Here is a 21,112-nt window from a genome sequence, read left to right as displayed (position 1 = left end):
GAGTTTTGGAGTTCTATGAAAAAGCCTTGGTGAGTTGCAACAGTGCAAGCTGTAGAAAGTACAGCGGCAACCACGTTCTCCAGTGATGGAGAAATGAATGGTGATGATAGTAGTTAGATCATGTGAACTGCTTTCTCCTAATATGATATACCATACAGAATCACATGCTCATAATCCTACAGTGTTCTCCCTTCAGAATGGACTAAATGTTACATCACTCTGTAAAATTGAAAAAAATTTCTCAAGGCATGTGACAACATCTCCAGATATTTATTGGAAAATTGATATATCAGCAGTCTTATCTCTGAAAACCAGGTGCTAATCAGCAAAATAGATCTATGTGTTGTTTGTTTGTTTGTGAACTGATCTCTGTAATGACTGTTCAAGTTACTCAAAATTGATAGTGTTAGTATGTGGCTCATCAAGATCAGCAGAGAGATTATTTCTAAAGAGCTGGGTAACAGCTATGAGGAAGAAGTCTTGATACATAAAAGTCCTCTTTTTGGAGAAGTGACCACAGTGATAAACCGAAAGTGATTGAAGATGGTGATCGTGCTACACGCTGTCCATACCACCAGGGAATGATAAAAGCAAAGAGAATCAGCTGCTCAAAGATGAGCAGATGGTGAGGAAGTGTACCACCTGAAAAGATTAAATGATGATGACCCTTGTGAACAAAAACAATTTTATCTCTGCATTCCAAGTGCAGTGTAGCTAAAATAGAGATTGTTTATATCCAATATGTTGAAGTTAAGGGAACTAATTATATTTTGCTGGATTAGTGGTGCTGGACCGCACAACCGTTCAGACAACATCCGAGGAGCAGTAAAATAGATGTTTCGGGCAAAAGCCCTTCCTGTATTCCTGATGTATTCAGGTTTTTCCCCGAAACGTCAATTTTCCTGCTCCTTGGATGCTGCCTGAACTGCTGTGCCTTCCAGCACCATTCATCCAGAATCTGGTTTCCAGCATCTGCAGTCCTTGTTTTTACCTAATTTATATTTTGCTGGCAATTGTTTAAAATTGCATGATAAACCAAAAGGTAGTATTCTAAAAACATTTTTTTTTCATTTAGAAAATCCGTATTCTGCTTGGTATTGATACCAAGAGAAATTGAGTAAATAAACTTTTTAGAATTAGACTAAGCCAAATATGTATTTCCAAGAAAGCTAATGCAGAGTAAGAAAGAAAAGTAATGTTAAAAGGACAACATTTTTGACAATGAGAACCTCTGTTTGGGTGATATTCCTTTGTCCCCAGCTTAGTAGGTGACCAATATTTAAATAGCTGCCAAAACAAATTCCTTTATCTCCTGGATTCTTCATACTGTATGGAAGTTAGGAAAAGGCTGGTATTTATGCAGGAGATTGGGAGGTGGTGGAGTAAACAATAGATGGAGATAGAATTTCCCATTTTTTGTTTGGCTAATAAATCCAAGGTTCCAGTTACTTCCTCTTTACCATGAATGTGCATTCCAGTTACACATCTATGTCTCTTCATGATGGTCTCAGGGTTGTCTCCTTTTTCCTGGATGGGGGGCTCTGAATCATCCTGATCCTCCTTCCCCTCCACCACAACCCTCCTCCTCTGCTTGGCTGAACTTGTCCTTACTCAGAACAATTTCTCTTCTCTTTCTTCAGGACAAAGGTGTTGCCATGGGTACCCGCATAGACCCTGGTTATATCTGTCTCTTTGTGGGGTATGTGGAACATTCCTTGTTCCAGTCCTACTCCAGCCCTCATCCATAACACCTTTTTTTTCTCTCTGGTATATTGGTGACATAATGCTTGGTGCTGCTTCCTTGTCTTGTCCGGATTTGGAAAAGTTAATCTATTTGCCTTTGAATTTCTACCCCCCCCCCATCTGGTCCATCTCTAATTCCTCCCTTTCCTCAACATCAGTTTCCATTTCTGGGGATAGGCTGGCCACCAATACCCACTACAAACCTGCTGACTTCCACAGTTACCTTGACGAGAGTCCTCACACCCTCTCTCATCACAATCCAAGGTCCTAACCACACCTTCCAGGTGAAGCAGTGATTTACCAACCCTTCACTCAATCTAATGTTCTGCATTCACTGCTCACAATGTGCTCTCTTCTACATTGGAGAAATAAAGCGCAGACTGGGTGGCCACTTTGAAAAATACTTGTGTTCTGTCTGCCAAAAAGATTCCCATTTCAGCACACCACTGTGTTCCCTGGCCAACATCTGTTTCAAGCTTGCTGTAGTTCTCCAACAAAACTCAGAGCAAGCTGGAAGAACAGCATCTCATTTTACACTTGGAAACTCTGCAGTCTTCTGGACTCAATATAGAGTTCAACAGCTTTAGGACTTGAAGTACCTTCTCCCCTGTCCTTCCCCCAACACCACACACCAGGCTCTGTCATCACATGGGCTGCTACAACAAACAACCCATTGTCAGCTACTAATTTTCATGTCCGGGAATAGCAGGAGGTGACGTTGGGACCAGGAGGTTGGCGGAAAGGTAAGTGAACAGTATAAATACTTATCTTCAAAGCCATGTGGCCTTTGTCCTGTCTGGGAGCAGCAAGAGACAATGCAGAGGTGACGTTGGGACCAGGAGGTTGCTGGGGAGGTAAGGACTTAGTATATATTTGGGCAGTGGCTAAACCCGAGATACTACACATGTGGTATCTCCCCTCCCACCCCCACCCCCACCCACCCAGAAGGAATGGACTCTGTAAGGTAAGGTTTTTTTCTTTTATATATTTAAGTGCATTGTTTGGTATTAGTTGAGTTACAGCTAAGGCTTACAATGACAGGGGACCGCAGACCCATGGAATATGCCTTTTGCTTGATGTGGGAGCTCAGGGACTTGGCTGACTTCCCTGACTCCTACACTTGCAAGAAATGTGTCCAGCTCTTGTTTGACCACATGACGGCTCTGAAGCTGCGGATGGACTCACTGTGGAGCATCCACGATGCTGAGGAGGTGGTAGATAGCACATTTAGTGAATTGGTCACACCGCAGGTTAGAATTGCTGAGGGAGACCGGGAATGGGAGACCAAAATGCAGAGAGAGAATAGAAAAGCAGTACAAGTATCCTTTGCAGTTATCTCCCCCTCTAAACATTGTATACAGTTTTGGATACTGTTGGAGGGGATGGCTCACTAGGGGAGGGCAGCAGTTGCCAGGATCATGGCACCGTGGCGGGCACTGCTGTTCAGAAGGGCGGAAAAAAGACTCTAAGGCCATAGTCATAGGGGATTCTATTGTGAGGGGAGTAGATAGGTGGTTCTGTGGCCGAAAATGGGACTCCCAGATGGTATGTTGCCTCTCAGGTACTAGGGTCACTGTTTGGCTGCAGGGCATTCTAAAAGGGGAGGGTGAACAGCCAGTTGTCTTGGTGCATATAGGTACCAACGATAGAAGTAAAAAAAACGAGATGAGGTCCTGAAACCAGAATTCGGGGAGTTAGGAGAAAAGTTAAAGAGGAGGACTTCAAAAGTAGTGATCTCAGGATTGCTACTAGTGCCACATGCTAGCCAGGGTAGAAATGAAAGAATAGGTAGATGAACCAGAAGAGAAGACTAGTAGAGGAATAGGGTCGTGAAGTTAGCATTACCAAGGGGAAGAGTAGGCAGAGACCAAATGAACGCAAAGAAACTGGTGGTGTGAAGTGTATATGCTTTAATGCAAGGAGTATAGAGGGTAAAGCAGATGAACTTAGGGCTTGGATTAGTGCCTGGGAGTATGATGTTATTGCGATCACAGACTTAGTTGAAGAAAGGGCATGATTTGCCAACTAAATGTTCCAGGATATAGATGCTTCAGACAGGACAGGGACTGAAGTAAAAGTGGTGGGGGGGGGAGGAGTTGCATTGCTGGTCAGGGGTGATATCATGGCTGTGCTAAAGGAAGATATTCTGGAGGGCTTGAGCAGTGCGGTATTATGGGTAAAGCTGAGAAATAAGAAGGGTGCAGTTACATTGTGGGGGCTGTATTACAGGCCTCCCAATAGTGAACGTGAGATAGAAAAACAAATAGCTAAACAGATTATGGAAAGATGAAGAAGTAACAAAGAGGATTAATGAAGGCAGAACAGTAGATGTGATCTACATGGAGACAGTGAGGTCTACAGATGCTGAAGATCAGAGTTGAGTGTGTGTTGCTGGAAAAGCACAGGAGGTCAGGTAGCATCCAAGGAGCAGGAATAAGGCTGGGAGCATCAGGGGTGGGGAGATAAATGGGGGGTGGGGTGGGGTGGGGCTGGGGAGAATGTAGCTGAGAGTGCGATAGGTGGATGGAGGTGGGAGTAAAGATGATGGGGGGAAAGGAAGATTGACAGAAAGGACAGGTCACGAGGGTGGTGCTGAGCTGGCAGGTTTGAACTGGGGTAAGGTATGGGAGGGGAAATGAGGAAACTGGTGAAGTCCACTTTGATGCCCTGGGGTTGAAGTGTCCTGAGGCGTAAGATAAATTGTTCTTCCTCCAGGCATCAGGTGGTGAGGGAGTGGCGATGGAGGAGGCCTGTATGTCCTCAGCAGAGTGTGAGGGAGAGTTGAAATGTTCAGCCATGGGGGTGGGGTTGATTGGTACGGGTGTCCCAGAGGTGTTCGCTAAAGTGCTCTGCGAGAAGGCTCTAGTCTGCCCAATGTAGAGGAGACCACATCAGAAGCAACGGATACAATAAATGATATTTGTGGATGTGCAGGTGAAACTTTGATGGATGTGGGAGGCTCCATTGGGGCCTTGGACGGAGGTGAGGGAGAAGGTGTGGGCACAAGTTTTGCAATTACTGCTTTGGCAGGGAAAGGTGCCAGTAGGGGAGGGTGGACCGTTGGGGGTGTGGACCTGACCAGGCAGTCACAGAGGGAACGGTCTTTGTAGAAAGTGGACAGGGGTGGGAGGGAAATATATCTCTGGTGGTAGGGTCCATTTTGTAGGTGGCAGAAATGTCAGCGGATGATGCCTGGAGGAAGAACACTTCAACCCCTGGGCATCAATGTGGACTTCACCAGTTTCCTCATATCCGTGTCACCTCCCCCATCTTAGCCCAGTTCCAACCTGCCAGCTCAGCACCGCCCTCATGACCTACCCCACCTGTCCATCTTCCTTCCCACCTATCCACTCCACTCTTCTCTCTGACCTATCACCATTACCCCAACCTCCATCCACCTATTACACTCTCACCTACCTTCTCCCCAGCCCACCCCCTTCCATTTACCACAGAGGGTGGTGGTGGAGAGTTTATTTTTCAGACTGGAGGCCTGTGACCAGTAGAGTGCCACAAGGATCGGTGCTGGGACCTCTGCGTTTTGTCATTTACATAAATGATTTGGATGCGAGCATAAGACATAACAGTTAGTAAGTTTGCAGATGACACCTAAATTGGAGGTGTAGAGGACAGCGAAGAGGGTTACCTCAGGTTACATAGGAGCTGGACCAGATGGGCCAATGGGATGAGAAGTGGCAGATGGAGTTTAATTCAGATAAATGCGAGGTGCTGCATTTTGGAAAAGCAAATCTTAGCAAGACTTGTACACTTTAATGGTGAGTTCCTTGGGAATGCTGCTGAGCAGACACCTTGGAGTGCAGGCTCATAGCTCCTTGAAAGTGGAGTCGCCAGTAGATAGGATAGTGAAGAAGGCATTTGGTATGCTTTCCTTTATTGGTCAGAGTATTGAGTACAGGAATTGGGAGGTCATGTTGCAGCTATACAGGACATTCGTTAAGCCAGTGTTGGAATATTACATGCAATTCTGGTTTCCTTCTTATCGGAAAGATGTTGTGAAACTTGAAGGGGTTCAGAAAAGATTTACAAGGATGTTGCCAGAATTGGAGGATTTGAGCCAAAGGGAGAGTTGAATAGGCTAGGGCTATTTTCCCTGGAGCATCAGGGGCTGAGGGGTGACCTTATAGAGGTTTATAAAATCATGAGGGGCATGGATAGGATAAATAGGCAAAGTCTTTTCCCTGGGATTGGGGAGAACAGAACTACAGGACATAGGTTTAGGGTGAGAGGGGAAAGATATAAAAGAGACCTAAGGGACAACTTTGTCACCCACAGGGTGGTATGTGTATGGAATAAGCTGCCAGAGGAAGTGGTGGGAGGCTAGTAAAAGCACAACATTTAAAAGGCATGTGGATGGGTATTTGAGTAGGAAGGGTTTGGAGGGATATGGGCCAAGTGCTGGCAGATGGGACTAGATTGGGTTGGGATATCTGGTCAGCATGGACAAATTGGACTGAAGGGTTTGTTGCTATGCTATCTCTGGGCTGATGATCTCTTTGTAGAGGCAACAGCATGGTGGTGATGGGAGATTAACTTTCCCAACATTGGCTGGATACACTTAGTGCCAGAGGTCTGGATGGGGCAGAATTTGTAAGGAGCATCCAGGAAAGTGTTCTAGAGCAGTATGTTAATAGTCCAACTAGGGAAGGGGTCATATTGAACCTGGTATTGGGGAATGAGTCAGGCTAGGTGGTAGAAGTTGCAATGGGGGATTTCTTTGGGGATAGTGACCACAATTCTAAAAGTTTTAGAATGTCGTAGACCAAGATGAGTGGTCCTGAGGGAAGGGTACTACAATGGACCAAGGTCAATTGTATCAAAATGTGGCAGGACTGGGAAATGTGGATTGGTGGCAGGTATTTGAAGGGAGGTCCACATTTTGATCTGAGGGAGGCTTTCAAAGATAATGTAGGATAGGCATGTCCCTTTGAAAACAAGGGGTAAGAAAGACAAGATTCATGAACTGTGGATGAAGGAGAAATCGTGCGACTAGCCAAGAGGAAAAGGGAAGTGTATATAATGTTCAGGCAGCTAAGAACAGAACAGGGTTTGGAGGAATATTAGGACAGTAGGACTAATCTTAAATGAGGAATCAAGCAGGCTAAAAGGGGTCATGAAATAACTTTAGCAAGCAGAATTAAGGAGTTTCCCAAGGCTTTGTATTCATATATAAGAAACAAGAGAGTAAATGGAGAAAGGGTTAGTCCACTAAAGGATAAGGAAAGAAGGTTGTGTGTCGAACCTGAGAAAGTGGGTGAGATTCTCAATGATTACTTTGCATCAGTGTTCACTGAGGTGAGGGACATGATGAATGTTGAGATTAGAGATAGAAGTTTGTTACTCTGGATCACTTTGACATAAGGAGGGAGGATGTGTTGGGTAGGTTAAAGGATATTAAAATGGACACATCCCCAAGACTGGATGGGATCTATCCCAGGTTGCTAAGGGAAGTGAGAGAGGAAATAGCTGGGACCCTGGTGACGTGCTGAAGGACTGGACAGTTGCTAATGTTGTCCCCCTGTTCAAGAAGGGTAATAGGGATATTCCAGGTATCTACAGACCAGCGAGGCTGATGTCAGTGGTGGGAAAGTTGCTGGAGAAGGTACTGAGGGATAGGATCTATTTATATTTAGAAGAGAATGGGCTTATCAGTGATAGGCAACATGGTTTGTTGGGGGGAAAGGAGGGGGTGGAGATTGTGCCTTATCAACTTAATCGAGTTCTTTGAGGAAGTGACCAAGTTGATAGATAAAGGAAGGACTGTAGATGTCATATATATGAGCTTTAGTAAGGCGTTTGATAAGGTTCCCCATTGTAGACTAATGGAGAAAGTGAAGCCACATGGTGTGCAGGATGCTCTAGCTAAGTGGATAAGTAACTGAACAACAGGAGACAGAGAAGTAATTGAGGGGAGTCTCTCAAAATGGAGAAAGGTGACCAGTGGTATTCCCCAGGAATCGGTGTTGTTTGAGATATACATAAATGATCTGGAAGAGGGCATTGGTGATTTGATCAGTAAGTTTGCAGGTGACACTAAGATTGGTGGAGTAGCAGAAAGCATAGGGACAGTCAAAGAATACAGGAGAATATAGATAGACTGGAGAGTTGGACGGAGAAGTGGCAGATGGAGTTCAATTGAGGCAGATGTGAGGTGATGCACTTTGGAAGGTCTAATTCTAGAATGAACTATACTGTAAACAGAAGAGCCTTGGGAAAAGTTGATGAGCAGAGAGATCTGGGGGTTCAGGTCCATTGTACCTTGAAGGTGATTACACAGGTGGATAGAGTGGTCAAGAAGGCATATGGTCTGCTTGCCTTCATCGAACAGTGTATTGAGTATAAGAGGTGGCAGGTCATGTTAAAACTGTACAAGACTTTGGTTCAGCTGCATTTAAAACACTGTACAGTTCTGGTCACCACATTACCAAAAGGATGTAAACATTTTGGAGAGTTTGCAGAGAAGGTTTACAAGGATGTTGCCTGGTATGGAAGGTGCTCGCTCTGAAGAGAGGTTGAGTTGGTTAGGATTGTTTTCATTAGGAAAAAGGAGATGGGGGGGCGGGGTGTGGTGTGGACCCTGATTGAGGTCTACAAAATCATGAAGGGTACAGACAGAGTAGATAGAGATAAGCTGTTTTCTATAATGAGAGGTCACGCGTTCAAGGTGAGAGGAGAAAAGTCTAAAGGGATACATGTGGAGGGTACTTTACACAGAGGGTGGTAGGTGCCTGGAACGCCTTGCCAGCGGAGGTAGTAGAGGCAGGCACAGTAGATTCATTTAAGGTGCATCCGGACCAATGGATGAGTAGATGGGGAGCAGAGGGATACAGATGCTTAGGAATTGGGCAACAGGTTTAGACAGTGGCTTTGGATCAGCACAGGCTTGGAAGGCTGAAGGGCCTTTTCCTGGGCTGCAAATTTTCTTTGTTCTTTTCTTTCTTTGCAATTATTATTCATTCTCCCAGACTGACCTTTACCCAATCCTTTGTCTGCCCAACTGTTTTTCTCTCATTGGCTCTATCTCTGCTGATCATTTACTCCTCCCCACTGCCCACCCCTACCTTCTGCGTGAGTTCAAACTTTTTCCTAGCTACCATCAGTTCTGAGGAAGAGTCACCGGACCCAGAACAAGAAAGTAGATAGAGAAAGGGTTAGTCCACTAAAGGATAAGACTTTCTCTCCACAGATATTGCCAGATCTGCTGAGTTTTTCCAGAAATTTGTTTTTTTTCCTGATTTCCGGTGTCCGCATTTCTTTTGGGGAGTTTTTCTTATGTATGTTACCATTTAACCTGAAATTTGCCAGTCTCACAGAATAAATTTGTCAGTACAGACATAGGTGCCAACAATGACTCTTCTGAGCCAGTGATTTTTTTCTTTTGACTTTAGTAATCAGTTAATTACACAAGTTAATAATTTAGAATGTACGGGCTCCAGGAGAGCCTTTGTGTCTTTAAATGTACACCAGTTCTGTCATGAATGTTTGACCTTGCATCAGATGAGGCTTCTAAGGTTAGTTAATAGAATCAAAACCTTAATTGTCTGTTGGAAGGTGTTTGTGAGCTAACCTTTTGGACCCCTTCTCTTTTAATGATCGAGCTATCTGAAGCTCTTTTATCCAGTCAGATTTTTAAAAACCACAGGATTCACTCTGATTCATGACACACAACATTACCAGAGCCATGTTTGTGGGCAGCACAAAAGAAACATGGGGAATTTAGTTAAGAAACCTATTCAAGATTTCCTGTTGCAAAATAAATTCACTGGGTTTAGCAAATATAAACATACTTTAAATTTATCTGCCTTGGTTGCTTGTTAAAGGCTTAATGAAAGGTATGTTCCAATCTTGTAACTTTAGTGCATAGTTATCTTTTTTTAAATGAGACAGTGATTTAATGGTAATATGACTGGATTAATAGACCCAGACTAAATCTCTGGGACAAAATCTGGAGTTAAAAACTGATCAATATTGGTAGTGCCATAACATTGTCACTAAATTTCACTTGAAACCCGACTTGTCTGATCTATGTGATTACAGATGTAGTATAATATACTTTTAATTACCCTTTGTATGGTTTTCCAGGCCCCCTCTGATCAAGGGCAAATGGAGATGGACAACATGTGCTGGCTTTGCCACATCACACAGAATTTTAAATCCTTTTTTTGGAGGTGACCTCTCACCTTTGAGTTAATTTACAGCAAGAGTGATGATACTAGTGTTAGGCAATAACCATCTCCAATAAAAGAGAATCTGGCCATCTCCCATTGATATTATCAAAATGCCTCACAATCGATATGGTGAGGGCTACCATTGACCAGCAACTGAATTGATCAGCCATATAAGTATACAGTATGAACACAGTGGCTAAAAGAGCAGTTGGAGGCAAGGAATTCTGCAGCAAGTAATTTGACTGCAGTCTCTTCAATCCCTGTTCATCATCTACAAGTATAAGGGTGTGATGGAGTACTGTCCTCACCTGGGTGAATACAACTCCAACAAATTGGAGTTGACCCAGGACAGTGGCTCTCTGTTTGGTTTGTAGCCGATCCATCACCTCCATTATTAATTCCCTTTCCCACCAATGTGTGAAGATGGCAGCAGGTATCATTGATAAGATATACTGCAGCAACTCACCAAACATCCTTCAATGACACTTTCCGAACCTCCAACCTCAACCATCTATGATAATGGCTGCTGATGCATGGGAACACTACCTGCAAATTCTCCTTTCGTACAGACACCTTCCTGGCTGTGACCGATATCTCTGTTCCTTCATTGTCATCAAATTAACAACACTGGATTTTGCTTCCTAATAACACTGTGAATGTCCCTACATCCCAAGCACTGCAATGGTACAAGAGAGCAGCTCACCAGTTGCCTTGAAGGAGCTGGGGATGGCCAATGAGGCCACGTTCCTTCCATGAACAGATTGACCGTTTGTCTAAAGGTCAAATGTATGTCAATGGTTAGGCTAGCATTCTAATGAATGAGGTATTAAATGAGTTGCTAGAGGACTGTTGCCACTTAAAGAACTAAATACCTGGATGAATCTCCAAGTGTGCGTGATTACTGGAGGGGGCAAGGCAGGAAACTCAATCTACAATAAGCAAAAAGATTGCAACAATTTTAACCTGATGAAGATGATCAGCTCTGAAGAGTCATATAGACTCTGTTAGCTTGCTGTCTCTCCACAGAAGCTTCCTGACCCACTGTGATTTCCAGCATTTCTTTGTTTCCAGCATTTGCACTAATTTACTCCTCCCCTCTCTGTGTCTCTCGCGTTAGCACTGTTGCCTCACAGCGCCAGGGACCCCAGGTTCAATTCCAGCCTCTGGCGACTGTCTGTCTGGAGTTTGCACATTCTCCCCGTGTCTGTATGGGTTTACTCCGGGTGCTCAGGTTTCCTCCCACAATCCAAAGATGTGCAGGTTAGCTGAATTGGCCATGCTAAATTGCCCACAGTGTTCAGGGGTGTTTAGGTTCGGTGCATTAGTCAGGGATGAATGTAGAGTAATAGGGTAGTGGAATGGGTCTGGGTGGGAACTCCTTCGGAGGGTCGTTGTGGACTTATTGGGTTGAAGGTTCTGTTTTCACACTGTAGGGATTCTAGGATTCTGAGTCCAAAACTGACTCTTCCACAGATGTTTCCTGACTTGCTGAATTAATCCAGCACATTGCTTTTATTTCAGGCTTCCTGCACTTGCTGTATTATATTTTTGTTTTAGGTGCTGTTTTACATGTATATTTGAATTTATTTACATATATGGCTCAAAGGTAGGGTGTTGTCTGAAAACAATTTACCTCACTTGAAAGCTGCTTGGTACATGTGGTGTTATTGCAAATAGGAGCAAATTACTGCAGATGCTGAAATCTGTCCTGAAAACAAAAACTGCTGGAGATCACAGTAGGAAATGACTAGGAAGAAAAAGGTGTTAGAGGAACAATGCCATTGTGGAAGAGCTGATGTTGGACTGGGGTGTACAAAGTTAAAAATCACACAACACCAGATTATTGTCCAACAGGTTTATTTGGAAGAATTAGCTTTCGGATTGCTACTCCTTTATCAGGTGGCCGTGGAACAGGATCTTAAGACACAGAATTTATAGCAAAAGATTACAGTGTTGTGCAACTGAAATGGTATATTGAACAAACCTAGATTTCTGTCAGGTCTTTCACCTTTTACAATGGGTTGCAGTTTTCAGTTCATTAATATATAAATCCCAGAACAACTACTTTCCAGTCACATTCTCAAGGTAACTTAAGGTATTATACATTTTTTTAAAAAAGTGACGTCTCAGCTCAGACAATGCCTGACCTCGGTGGTGAGCAAGTTGTCGGAGGGAATCCTGAGGAACAGGATGTGCATGTATTTAGAAAGGCAAGGACTGATTAGGGATAGTCAACATGGCTTTGTGTGTGGGAAATCATGTCTCACAAACTTGATTGAGTTTTTTGAAGAAGTAACAAAGAAAATTGATGAGGGCAGAGCGGTAGATGTGATCTATATGGACTTCAGTAAGGTGTTCGACAAGTTTGCCATGGGAAACTGATTAGCAAGGTTAGATCTCATGGAATACAGGGAGAACTAGCCATTTGGATACAGAACTGGCTCGAAGGTAGAAGATGGAGAGTGGTGGTGGAGGGTTGTTTTTCAGACTGGAGGCCTGTGACCAGTGGAGTACCACAAGGATCGGTGCTGGGTCCTCTACATTTTGACGTTTACATAAATGATTGGGATGCGAGCATAAGAGATACAATTATTAAGTTTGCAGATGACACCAAAATTGGAGGTGTAGTGGACAGCAAAGAGGGTTACCTCAGATTACAACAGGATCTGGACCAGATGGGCCAATGGGCTGAGAAGTGTCAGATGAAGTTTAATTCAGATAAATGCAAGGTGCTGCATTTTGGGAAAGCAAATCTTAGCAGGACTTATACACTTAATGGTAAGTTCATAGGGAGTGTTGCTGAACAAAGAGACCCTGGAGTGCAGGTTCATAGCTCCTTGAAAGTGGAGTTGCCGGTAGATAAAATAGTGAAGAAGGCGTCTGGTATGCTTTCCTTTATTAGTCAGAGTATTGAGTACAGGAGTTGGGAGGTCATGTTGCAGCTGTACAGGACATTGGTTAGGCCACTGTTGGAATATTGCGTGCAATTCTGATCTCCTTCCTATCAGAAAGATGTTGTGCAACTTGAAAGGGTTCAGAAAAGATTTACAAGGATGTTACCAAGGTTGGAGGATTTGAGCTACAGGGAGATGCTGAACAGGCTGGGGCTGTTTTCGCTGGAGCGTCGGAGGCTGAGAGATGACCTTCTAGGGGTTTACAAAATTATGAGGGGCATGGATAGGATAAATAGACAAAGTCTTTTCCCTGAGATTGGGGAGTCCAGAACTAGAGGGCATAGGTTTAGGGTGAGAGGGGAAAGATATAAAAGAGACCTAAGGGGCATTTTATTCATGCAGAGGGTGGTATGTGTCTGGAATGAGCAGCCAGAGGAAGTGGTGGAGGCTGGTACAATTGCAACATTTAAGAGGCATTTGGATGGGTATATGAATAGGAAGGGTTTGGAGGGATATGGGCCAGGGGGGACTAGATTGGATTGGGATATCTGGTCAGCGTGGAAGGTTGGACCGAAGGGTCTGTGTCCATGCTGTACATCTCTATGACTCTAATGCATTAAAGGTATAAGGTTAGAAACTGTCTGTATCACAATCTTGAATCAGACTGGTTCTGTTTCCAAAGTAGGAACTTCTTACATGTTTTGCCTGCAGATTGTGTGCTTTTTGAGCAAAATAGAATCTATCTGCAAATATAATTACACAAATTCATCCCATAGACTTTTTGTGTGTGTGTGTATGAGACTGTATGTGTTCTTCAGCCTCCTGCTTGTCCACCACCACTTCTGGTTGGGTGTTCTAGGCAGTCACTACTATTTGTGTGAAAAACCTGCCTTACACATCTGGTTTAACCCAACTTCCTCCCCACTTCCCCAATTTCCCCCCCATCGACCCAGGCTCCTTGAACCTGTGTCCTATAGTAAGTGGCCCTTCCACCCTGGGAAATAGCCTCACACTTTCTATTCTATCCACGCAATTTACAATCTTTTAAACTTCTATCAGGTCGCCCCTGAACCTCTGGTTCTGGTGAAAACAAATTCAGTCTATCCAATCTTTCTTCACAGCTAAAATCCCCCATAACATACAACATCCTGATAAACCTTCTCTGTACCCTCTCCAAAGCATCCACATCCTTCTGGTAGTGTGTTGATAGAATCAAGGAAAACCCTAAAGCTTTCTATAGGTATGACAGGAATAAAAGAATGACTAGAATAAGATTACAGCCTGTCAAGGACAGTAGTGGGATGTTGTGCATGGAGTCCAAAAAGATAGGAGAGGCACTAAATGAATATTTTTCATCCGTATTCACACAGTAAAAAGATAATGTTGTCGCGAAGCATACTGAGAAATAGGCTATTATACTAAATAGGATTGAGGTTCATAAGGAGATGGGGTTAGCAATTCTGCAAAGTGTGAAAATAGATAAGCCCCCTGAGTTGGATGGAATTTATCCTAGGATTCGCTGGAAAGCTAGGGAGGAGATTGCAGAGCCTTTGGCTTTGATCTTTATGTTGTCATTGTCTACAGGAATAGCGGAGGATAGCAAATGTTGTCCCCTTGTTCAAAAAGGGGAATAGAGACAACCCTGGTAATTATGGGCCAGTGAGCCTTACTTCGGTTGTGGGTAAAGTTTTAGAATGGACTGTGAGAGATATGAATAATTTTGATTAGGGATAGTCAACACGGTTTTGTGAAGGGTAGGTTGTGCCTCACAAATCTTTGAGTTCTTTGAGAAGGTGACCAAACAGGTAGATGAGGGTAAAATGGTTGATGTATATGGATTTTAGTAAAGCATTTGATAATATTCTGCACAGTAGGCTATTGCAGAAAATACGGAAGCATAGGATTGAGGGTGACTTAGAGTCATAGAGATGTACAACATTGAAACAGATCCATGCCGACCAGATATCCCAACTCAATCTAGTCCCACCTGCCAACACCCAGCCCATATCCCTCCAAACCCTTCCTATTCATATACCCAACCAAATGTCTCTTAAATTTTGTAATTGTACCAGCCTCTACCACTTCCGCTGGCAGCTCATTCCATACACTTACCATCCTCTGCGTGAAAACGTTGCCCCTTAGGTCCCTTTTATATCTTTTTCCCCCCTCACCCTAAACCTATGCCCTCTAGTTCTGGACTCCCCCCACCGGGAAAAGACTTTGTCTATTTATCCTATCCATGCCCCTTATAATTTTGTAAGCCTCCGACACTCCAGAGAAAACAGCCCCAGCCTGTTCAGCCTCTCCCCATAGCTCAAATCCTCCAATCCTGGCAACATCCTTGTAAACCTTTTCTGACTTAGCGGTTTGGATCAGAAATTAGCTAGTTGTAAGAAGATAGGGTGATTGTTTCTGGGAAATGTTCATCCTGGAGTTCAGTTACTAGTGGTATACTGCAAGGACCTGTTTTGGGGCCACTGCTGTTTATAGTTTTTACAAATAATCTAGATGAGGGCATAGAAGGATGGGTTAGTAAATTTGCAGATGACACTAAGGTCAGTGGAGTTATGGACAGTACTGAAGGATTTTGCAGGTTACACGGGGATATAGCTAAGCTGCAGAGGTGGCAAATGAAGTTTAATGTGGAAAAAAGTGTGAGGTGATTCACTTTGGAACGAGTAACAGGAATCGAGTACTGGGCTAATGGTAAGATTCGTGGTAGTGTGGATAAACAGAGCGATCTCAGTGTCCTTGTGGATAGCTCCCTGAAAGTTGCCACCCAGGTTGATAGGGTTGCTAAAAAGACGTATGGTGTGTTAAGCTTTTATTGGTACAGGGATTGAGTTTTGGAACCATGAGGTCATGGTGTAGTTGTAAAAAAAAGTGTGGTGCGGCCGCACTTGGTGTATTGCGTACAATTCTGGTTGCCGCATTATAGGAAGAATATGGAAGCGAGAAGATTTACCAGGATGTTGCCTGGTATGGAGGGAAGGTCTTATGAGGAAAGGTTGAGGGACTTGAGGCTGTTTTCATTAGAGAGAAGGAGGTTGAGAGGTGACTTAACAGAGACATACTAGATGATCAGAGGGTTAGGTATGATGAAGGGTGAGAGCCTTTTACCTTGGCTGGTGATGGCTAACATGAGGGAACATAGCTTTAAATTAAGGGGTGATAGATATAGGTCAGATGTCAAAGATAAGTTTTTCACTCAGTAAGGGTGTGGAAAGCCCAGCCTGCAACAATAGTACACTCGCCAGGTTTAAGGGCATTTAAATGGACTGGACAAGTATATGGATGATAATGGAATAGTGTAGATTAGATGGGCTTCAGACCGGTTTCACAGGTCAGCGCAACATCGAGGGCCGAAGGGCCTGTACTGCGCTGTGTTGTTCTATGTTCTCCATCTAATGTTGGATACTGGGAATTCTGCAAGCACAGGCATATCTATATGTACTGGAAGTTACATATATTAATAGGCAAGACCCTGTTGTTTGCTGAGAGAAAAAAACATGTACACCCATTTTGCTTGTTTCAACTCAATATAATAAGCGACGACCATTTTCTGGCCAATCTTTCCTTAAACAATATGCTCATTCCAGATGTCAATCTAATAAATATTTTCCCATTGCCAATGCATTTTAAAAACTAATTTCTCAGGCCAATGCCTTGATCAATCAGTGTCCTGGTTTAAAATTTGAACAAAGTTTGACAGTTAATGAATTGATGCATTCTCCCTGGCAACACTTCTATCAATCAGAATGTACCTTTTAATATAGCTTAAATGTTGGTTTCCCTTTGAATTGGGGCTGAAAATGTGTTGCTGGAAAAGGGCAGCAGGTCAGGTAGCATCCAAGGAGCAGGAGAATCGACGTGTTGGGCATGAGCCCTTCTTCAGGAATGAGGAGAGTGTGTCCAGCAGGCTAAGATAAAAGGTAGGGAGGAGGGACTTGGGGGAGGAGCGTTGGAAATGTGATAGGTGGAAGGAGGTCAAGGTGAGGGTGATAGGCCGGAGTGGGGGAGGGGGCGGAGAGGTCAGGAAGAAGATTGCAGCTTAGGAAGGTGGTGCTGAGTTCGAGGGTTGGGACTGAGACAAGGTGGGGGGAGGGAAAATGAGGAAACTGGAGAAATCTGAGTTCATCCCTTGTGGTTGGAGGGTCCCTAGGCGGGAGATGAGGTGCTCTTCCTCCAGCTGTCGTGTTGCTATGGTCTGGCGATGGAGGAGTGAGCCACGGATTGGTTGGGTTGGTTGGTCCGGGTGTCCCAGAGGTGTTCTCTGAAACGTTCCGCAAGTAGGCGGCCTGCCTCCCCAATATAGAGGAGGCCACATCGGGTGCAGCGGATGCAGTAAATGATGTATGTGGAGGTGCAGGTGAATTTGTGGCGGATATGGAAGGATCCCTTGGGGCCTTGGAGGGAAGTAAGGGGGGAGATGTGGGCGCAAGTTTTGCATTTCTTGCGGTTGCAGAGGAAAGTGCCGGGAGTGGAGGTTGGGTTGGTGGGGGGTGTGGACCTGACAAGGGAGTCACGGAGGGAGTGGTCTTTTCGGAACGCTGATAGGGGAGGAGAGGGAAATATATCCCTGTGGTGGGGTCCATTTGGAGGTGGCGGAAATGACGACAGATGATATGATGTATATGGAGGTTGGTGAGGTGGTAGGTGAGGACCAATAGCGATTGGAGGGGCAGGGCTCAAGGGTGGAGGAGCATGAAAAGCTTGAAAAAATGTGTGCTTTTCACAGTAAATACTCAAGCTCTGTACAACTAAATAACTATTTGGATTAGACTTCGAAAAACTCTAGTTAGGTTCAAGTTTTGTTTTACTTTTTTGCTTGTGGCATGATTACTGACCAGTAGATTAACTGGTCATTTTCTCACTGCTGTTTCTGGGATCTTCTTATGTGAAAATTCTTTGTGTCCTCTTACATAAGTGACAGTATTTTCAACATATTTAGTCAACTTTAAAAGAACCTTCAGAACGGAAAGGCACAATACAAGCTTATTTGAGCTTTCTCCCCTTTTGACCAAGTGCAAGACCAGAAGTTTAATAATTTCTGATTCACTTGTTGCAGTTCACCACCTGTTGTCTTTTTCTATTTATTCAAGGGATGTTAGTGTCGCTGGCTATGCTGGCATTTATTCCCTATCCGTGACTGCAAAGAAGGTGGCTAAGGATCAACCAAGTTGCTGTGGGTCAGACCTGGTAAAGATGGCAGTTTCCTTCTCTAAGGGACACTCTTGAACTAGATGGGGTTTTCCCCGAATAATTGTCGATGAATTCTTAATACCAGATTTTGAATTGAATTCAAATTCTAGTATTTGCCATGCCGGTTTCCAGAACATTTATCTGGGGCACTGGATTAACACCACAGCCATGTAATACCAGTGGCCCTCTCTTATGTTCCTGATTTCTCAACTCCTCCTGAACTGATAACTTCAGTGGTCTCTTACAAAGGCTTCTACTATTCATTATCCTCCACGTCTGCTGTGCTCATCCAACATGACTTGACACCTCCTTCCCTCACTGTTCTCCTTCCACCCCTATTCTGCAATCCCCAGCCCTGCTCAATATTCCCGATCAGTGCAGGGGGAGGACAGAAGTAGAGTTCCATCTCCTCCAGTGCGTTCTACACCCTCCTCCCAAACTTTGCCTTTCTCCTGTCTTTAAACCTCCTACCCTCCCCAACTGAAACCCTGTCCTTCCTGCACTACACCTTTCTATCTGGACTCCCTCAGCAATCCAGATCCTCCCCCCTACTCAAACCTGGACCTCCCCATACCCCACTTCACCTTCTCTCCACTGTAACCCCCCTCCTCCTTGCTCAGACCCTGTCTTCCTCCCCCCACCCCACCCAACTCACTTCCCTCCTCTGCAGCTCCCCCAGCCAAACTGACTCTCAACAGGATGCTGCATGAAATGACACTGATCTTGCCCCTCTGGTGTGACGCCTGCAGTCAAACATGTTACAAGAGAGCCGCGTTTATTTGGTAATAACCGGATGATGAGACACTTGCACACTACAACAGCAACACTTTTTTTTAAAAAAAAAGGTTAAACTTCAACATGCAACCAATGGTCCATAGGTAAGGGAGGAAATAAGAAAAGTCCTTTGTTAGTAACCCTTGCACGCGATGCTGCGAGTGCAGGAGAGATACAGAGAAGCGAGTCCCTCCCCTATTGTTGCTCTTCAGTGAGGTGACCTCTGACGCTGTGTGTATAAGAGATTGTGCTGGCGGCAGCCGGGTGGAGATCTCAAACGGTGGGGCCATATTCCAGCTGTACCCAGCGCCCTGTTCGTACACCGGGGCAGTGAGCACACACATCACTGTATTCTCTCGTAGGAAAAGGATTCATTTCGTTATCAGGTAATATATATCATCTCACAGTAGTCGGCAACTCGTTTTTCTTAATAAAACTGCTTTAAAAACTTTCTGGTAAAATTTGCTGATAACGCGTCTTGTATTTGCATTTTTTTTTTAAAAAGTCGCTGGTTAAATCAAGATATGAGATTGTAATTTGTTTCAAACATACGAAGCACAAGGTGCTTTTTTAAAACATCGGTTCATGTTTTCTGCTTATAATGGTGTTCAGTTAATATTGTGTTTGGCCTTGAGGTGAGTTACTCTCTGATGGTTTAACACGCAGTTGACTGTTTTCTTTTCTTTTTTCAGAACCTTGTATTATGATCATTCGGCGTTTAACTTCTGAACTTTCTATGGAACAAAAGCAGAGCCAAAGTATAGTTAAAAAGAGTTTCAACGAGCGGGATTCTTTTAGAGAATCCTGGACATCTCTTTGTTAGCTGCCCTGGCCCACTGGATCTGACAACAGGTACCTCCACACCATTTACTGTCTTTTAACGGTGTTCCGGGGCGAGTTTAATGACAGTTAGTCTTTATAACATTCTGTGTAAAGTTACATTTCCGTGACCCATGAGCTGGGTTCCTGGTTCATAATTGCCTGCCTTAACGTTTTTTTTCTGTGTGCGCGAAGTTCCTGTTGTGACTCATTTTAATCCGTTCCCTTCCCCATGACTCACGTTGAGTATGTTCACTAATCAGCAGTTGTGGGAAGGGGGCACAAAATGTGAGGACTCGGATATTTTGACAGAGTCCGTTAAAGTTGCAACATTATTGAGACATGAGCTAAAGGAATGCTATGTGGCCGTGAGGTGGCAGCTGTGGCGACAGACTCAACCCACAGTGCCACCATCCTTATATTCAACTCCCACGGAGGATGACGCCTCCAGAATTCTAGGCTGCGATTTTGTCTCCCATTTCACATCAAATATTCGACATTGAATCCTGACGCAGACCCAAATAATTTGTTTTTAAACTTTTGCAATCAAATTGTGTTTAGTTTGAGATTGTGCTGGAAATCACTAGCTTGGTTCTGGTTTAATGATCCTAGTCCTGAAGTGCTCAATAGAGCAGACTGCACCTGTAGAGGAAAAATAAACTCAATTCATTGCTTCAGGTTATTTCAGAACTGGCAAAGGGTAGAGATAAACTAGTGCTTTTTTAAAGCTGGTAAGGAAGGAAAGAGAGGCCGCAGTAGTTTGGGATATAGGAGTGATTAAATGACAAAGCTGAAAATGTGTTGCTGGAAAAGCACAGCAGGTCAGGCAGCATCCAAGGAGCAGGAGAGTCAACGTTTCGGGCATGAGCCCTTCCTGAAGTAGGGCTCATGCCCGAAACGTCGACTCTCCTGCTCTTTGGATGCTGCCTGACCTGCTGCGCTTTTCCAGCAACACATTTTCATCTCTGATCTCCAGCATCTGCAGTCCTCACTTTCTCCTGATTAAATGACAAAGAATGGTTGATGTAAGGCTAAAAGGTGACAAGCCAACACTGACACTTGGTGATTGAAGGTGGCTTTAAAAACATGGGTATTGTGGTTGAACTTTAAGCTGTTGAACTCTGTTCAAAAGTCAGTTTATAAAATGCCTCATCAAAATAGGTGGGGCTGTTCCTCCAGCAGCTGCTGAACTTTAACAGAGCTTGATGTTCAGATTGGAGAATTAAAATGGCAAATGGTATGACACCATTCTGTTCACAAAACAGCAACACTGATGTGGTCTCTCCAACGTGGAGAAGACAGCATTTAGTGTGGTGAGTAACAGTATGCTAAATTTGGAATATAAAGTGGCCTAGTGTGTGTTTGGTGCATAGATAATGGAGAACGGGTACTGTGTGCTGAGGGTGGTCAAAGCATGAACCAGATGGCACAGTCCCATCAGACAAGCTTGAAGGGGAGTTGGAGACTTGGTGGCACCTTGGTGAATGTAGCGGAAAT

The 21,112-nt window shown here is 44.1% G+C and overlaps 1 protein-coding gene across 1 annotated transcript in view; it reads left to right on the top strand.

Moving 5' to 3' along the window:
- Positions 1 to 18,824: 18,824 nt before the first annotated feature.
- Positions 18,825 to 21,112, top strand: part of ucp2 (uncoupling protein 2) — a 33,433-nt gene continuing 31,145 nt past the window's right edge. Inside the window, exons 1-2 of the mRNA XM_060826209.1 lie at positions 18,825 to 19,182; positions 19,489 to 19,648. The gene's annotated coding sequence lies outside the window, so the exon portion shown is untranslated. The remainder of the gene's footprint in view (positions 19,183 to 19,488; positions 19,649 to 21,112) is intronic.

This window comes from Hemiscyllium ocellatum, chromosome 6, assembly GCF_020745735.1.
Source record: "Hemiscyllium ocellatum isolate sHemOce1 chromosome 6, sHemOce1.pat.X.cur, whole genome shotgun sequence".
In the NCBI taxonomy this organism is placed as follows: domain Eukaryota; kingdom Metazoa; phylum Chordata; class Chondrichthyes; order Orectolobiformes; family Hemiscylliidae; genus Hemiscyllium; species Hemiscyllium ocellatum.
This window is presented reverse-complemented; position numbering and strand designations above follow the sequence as displayed.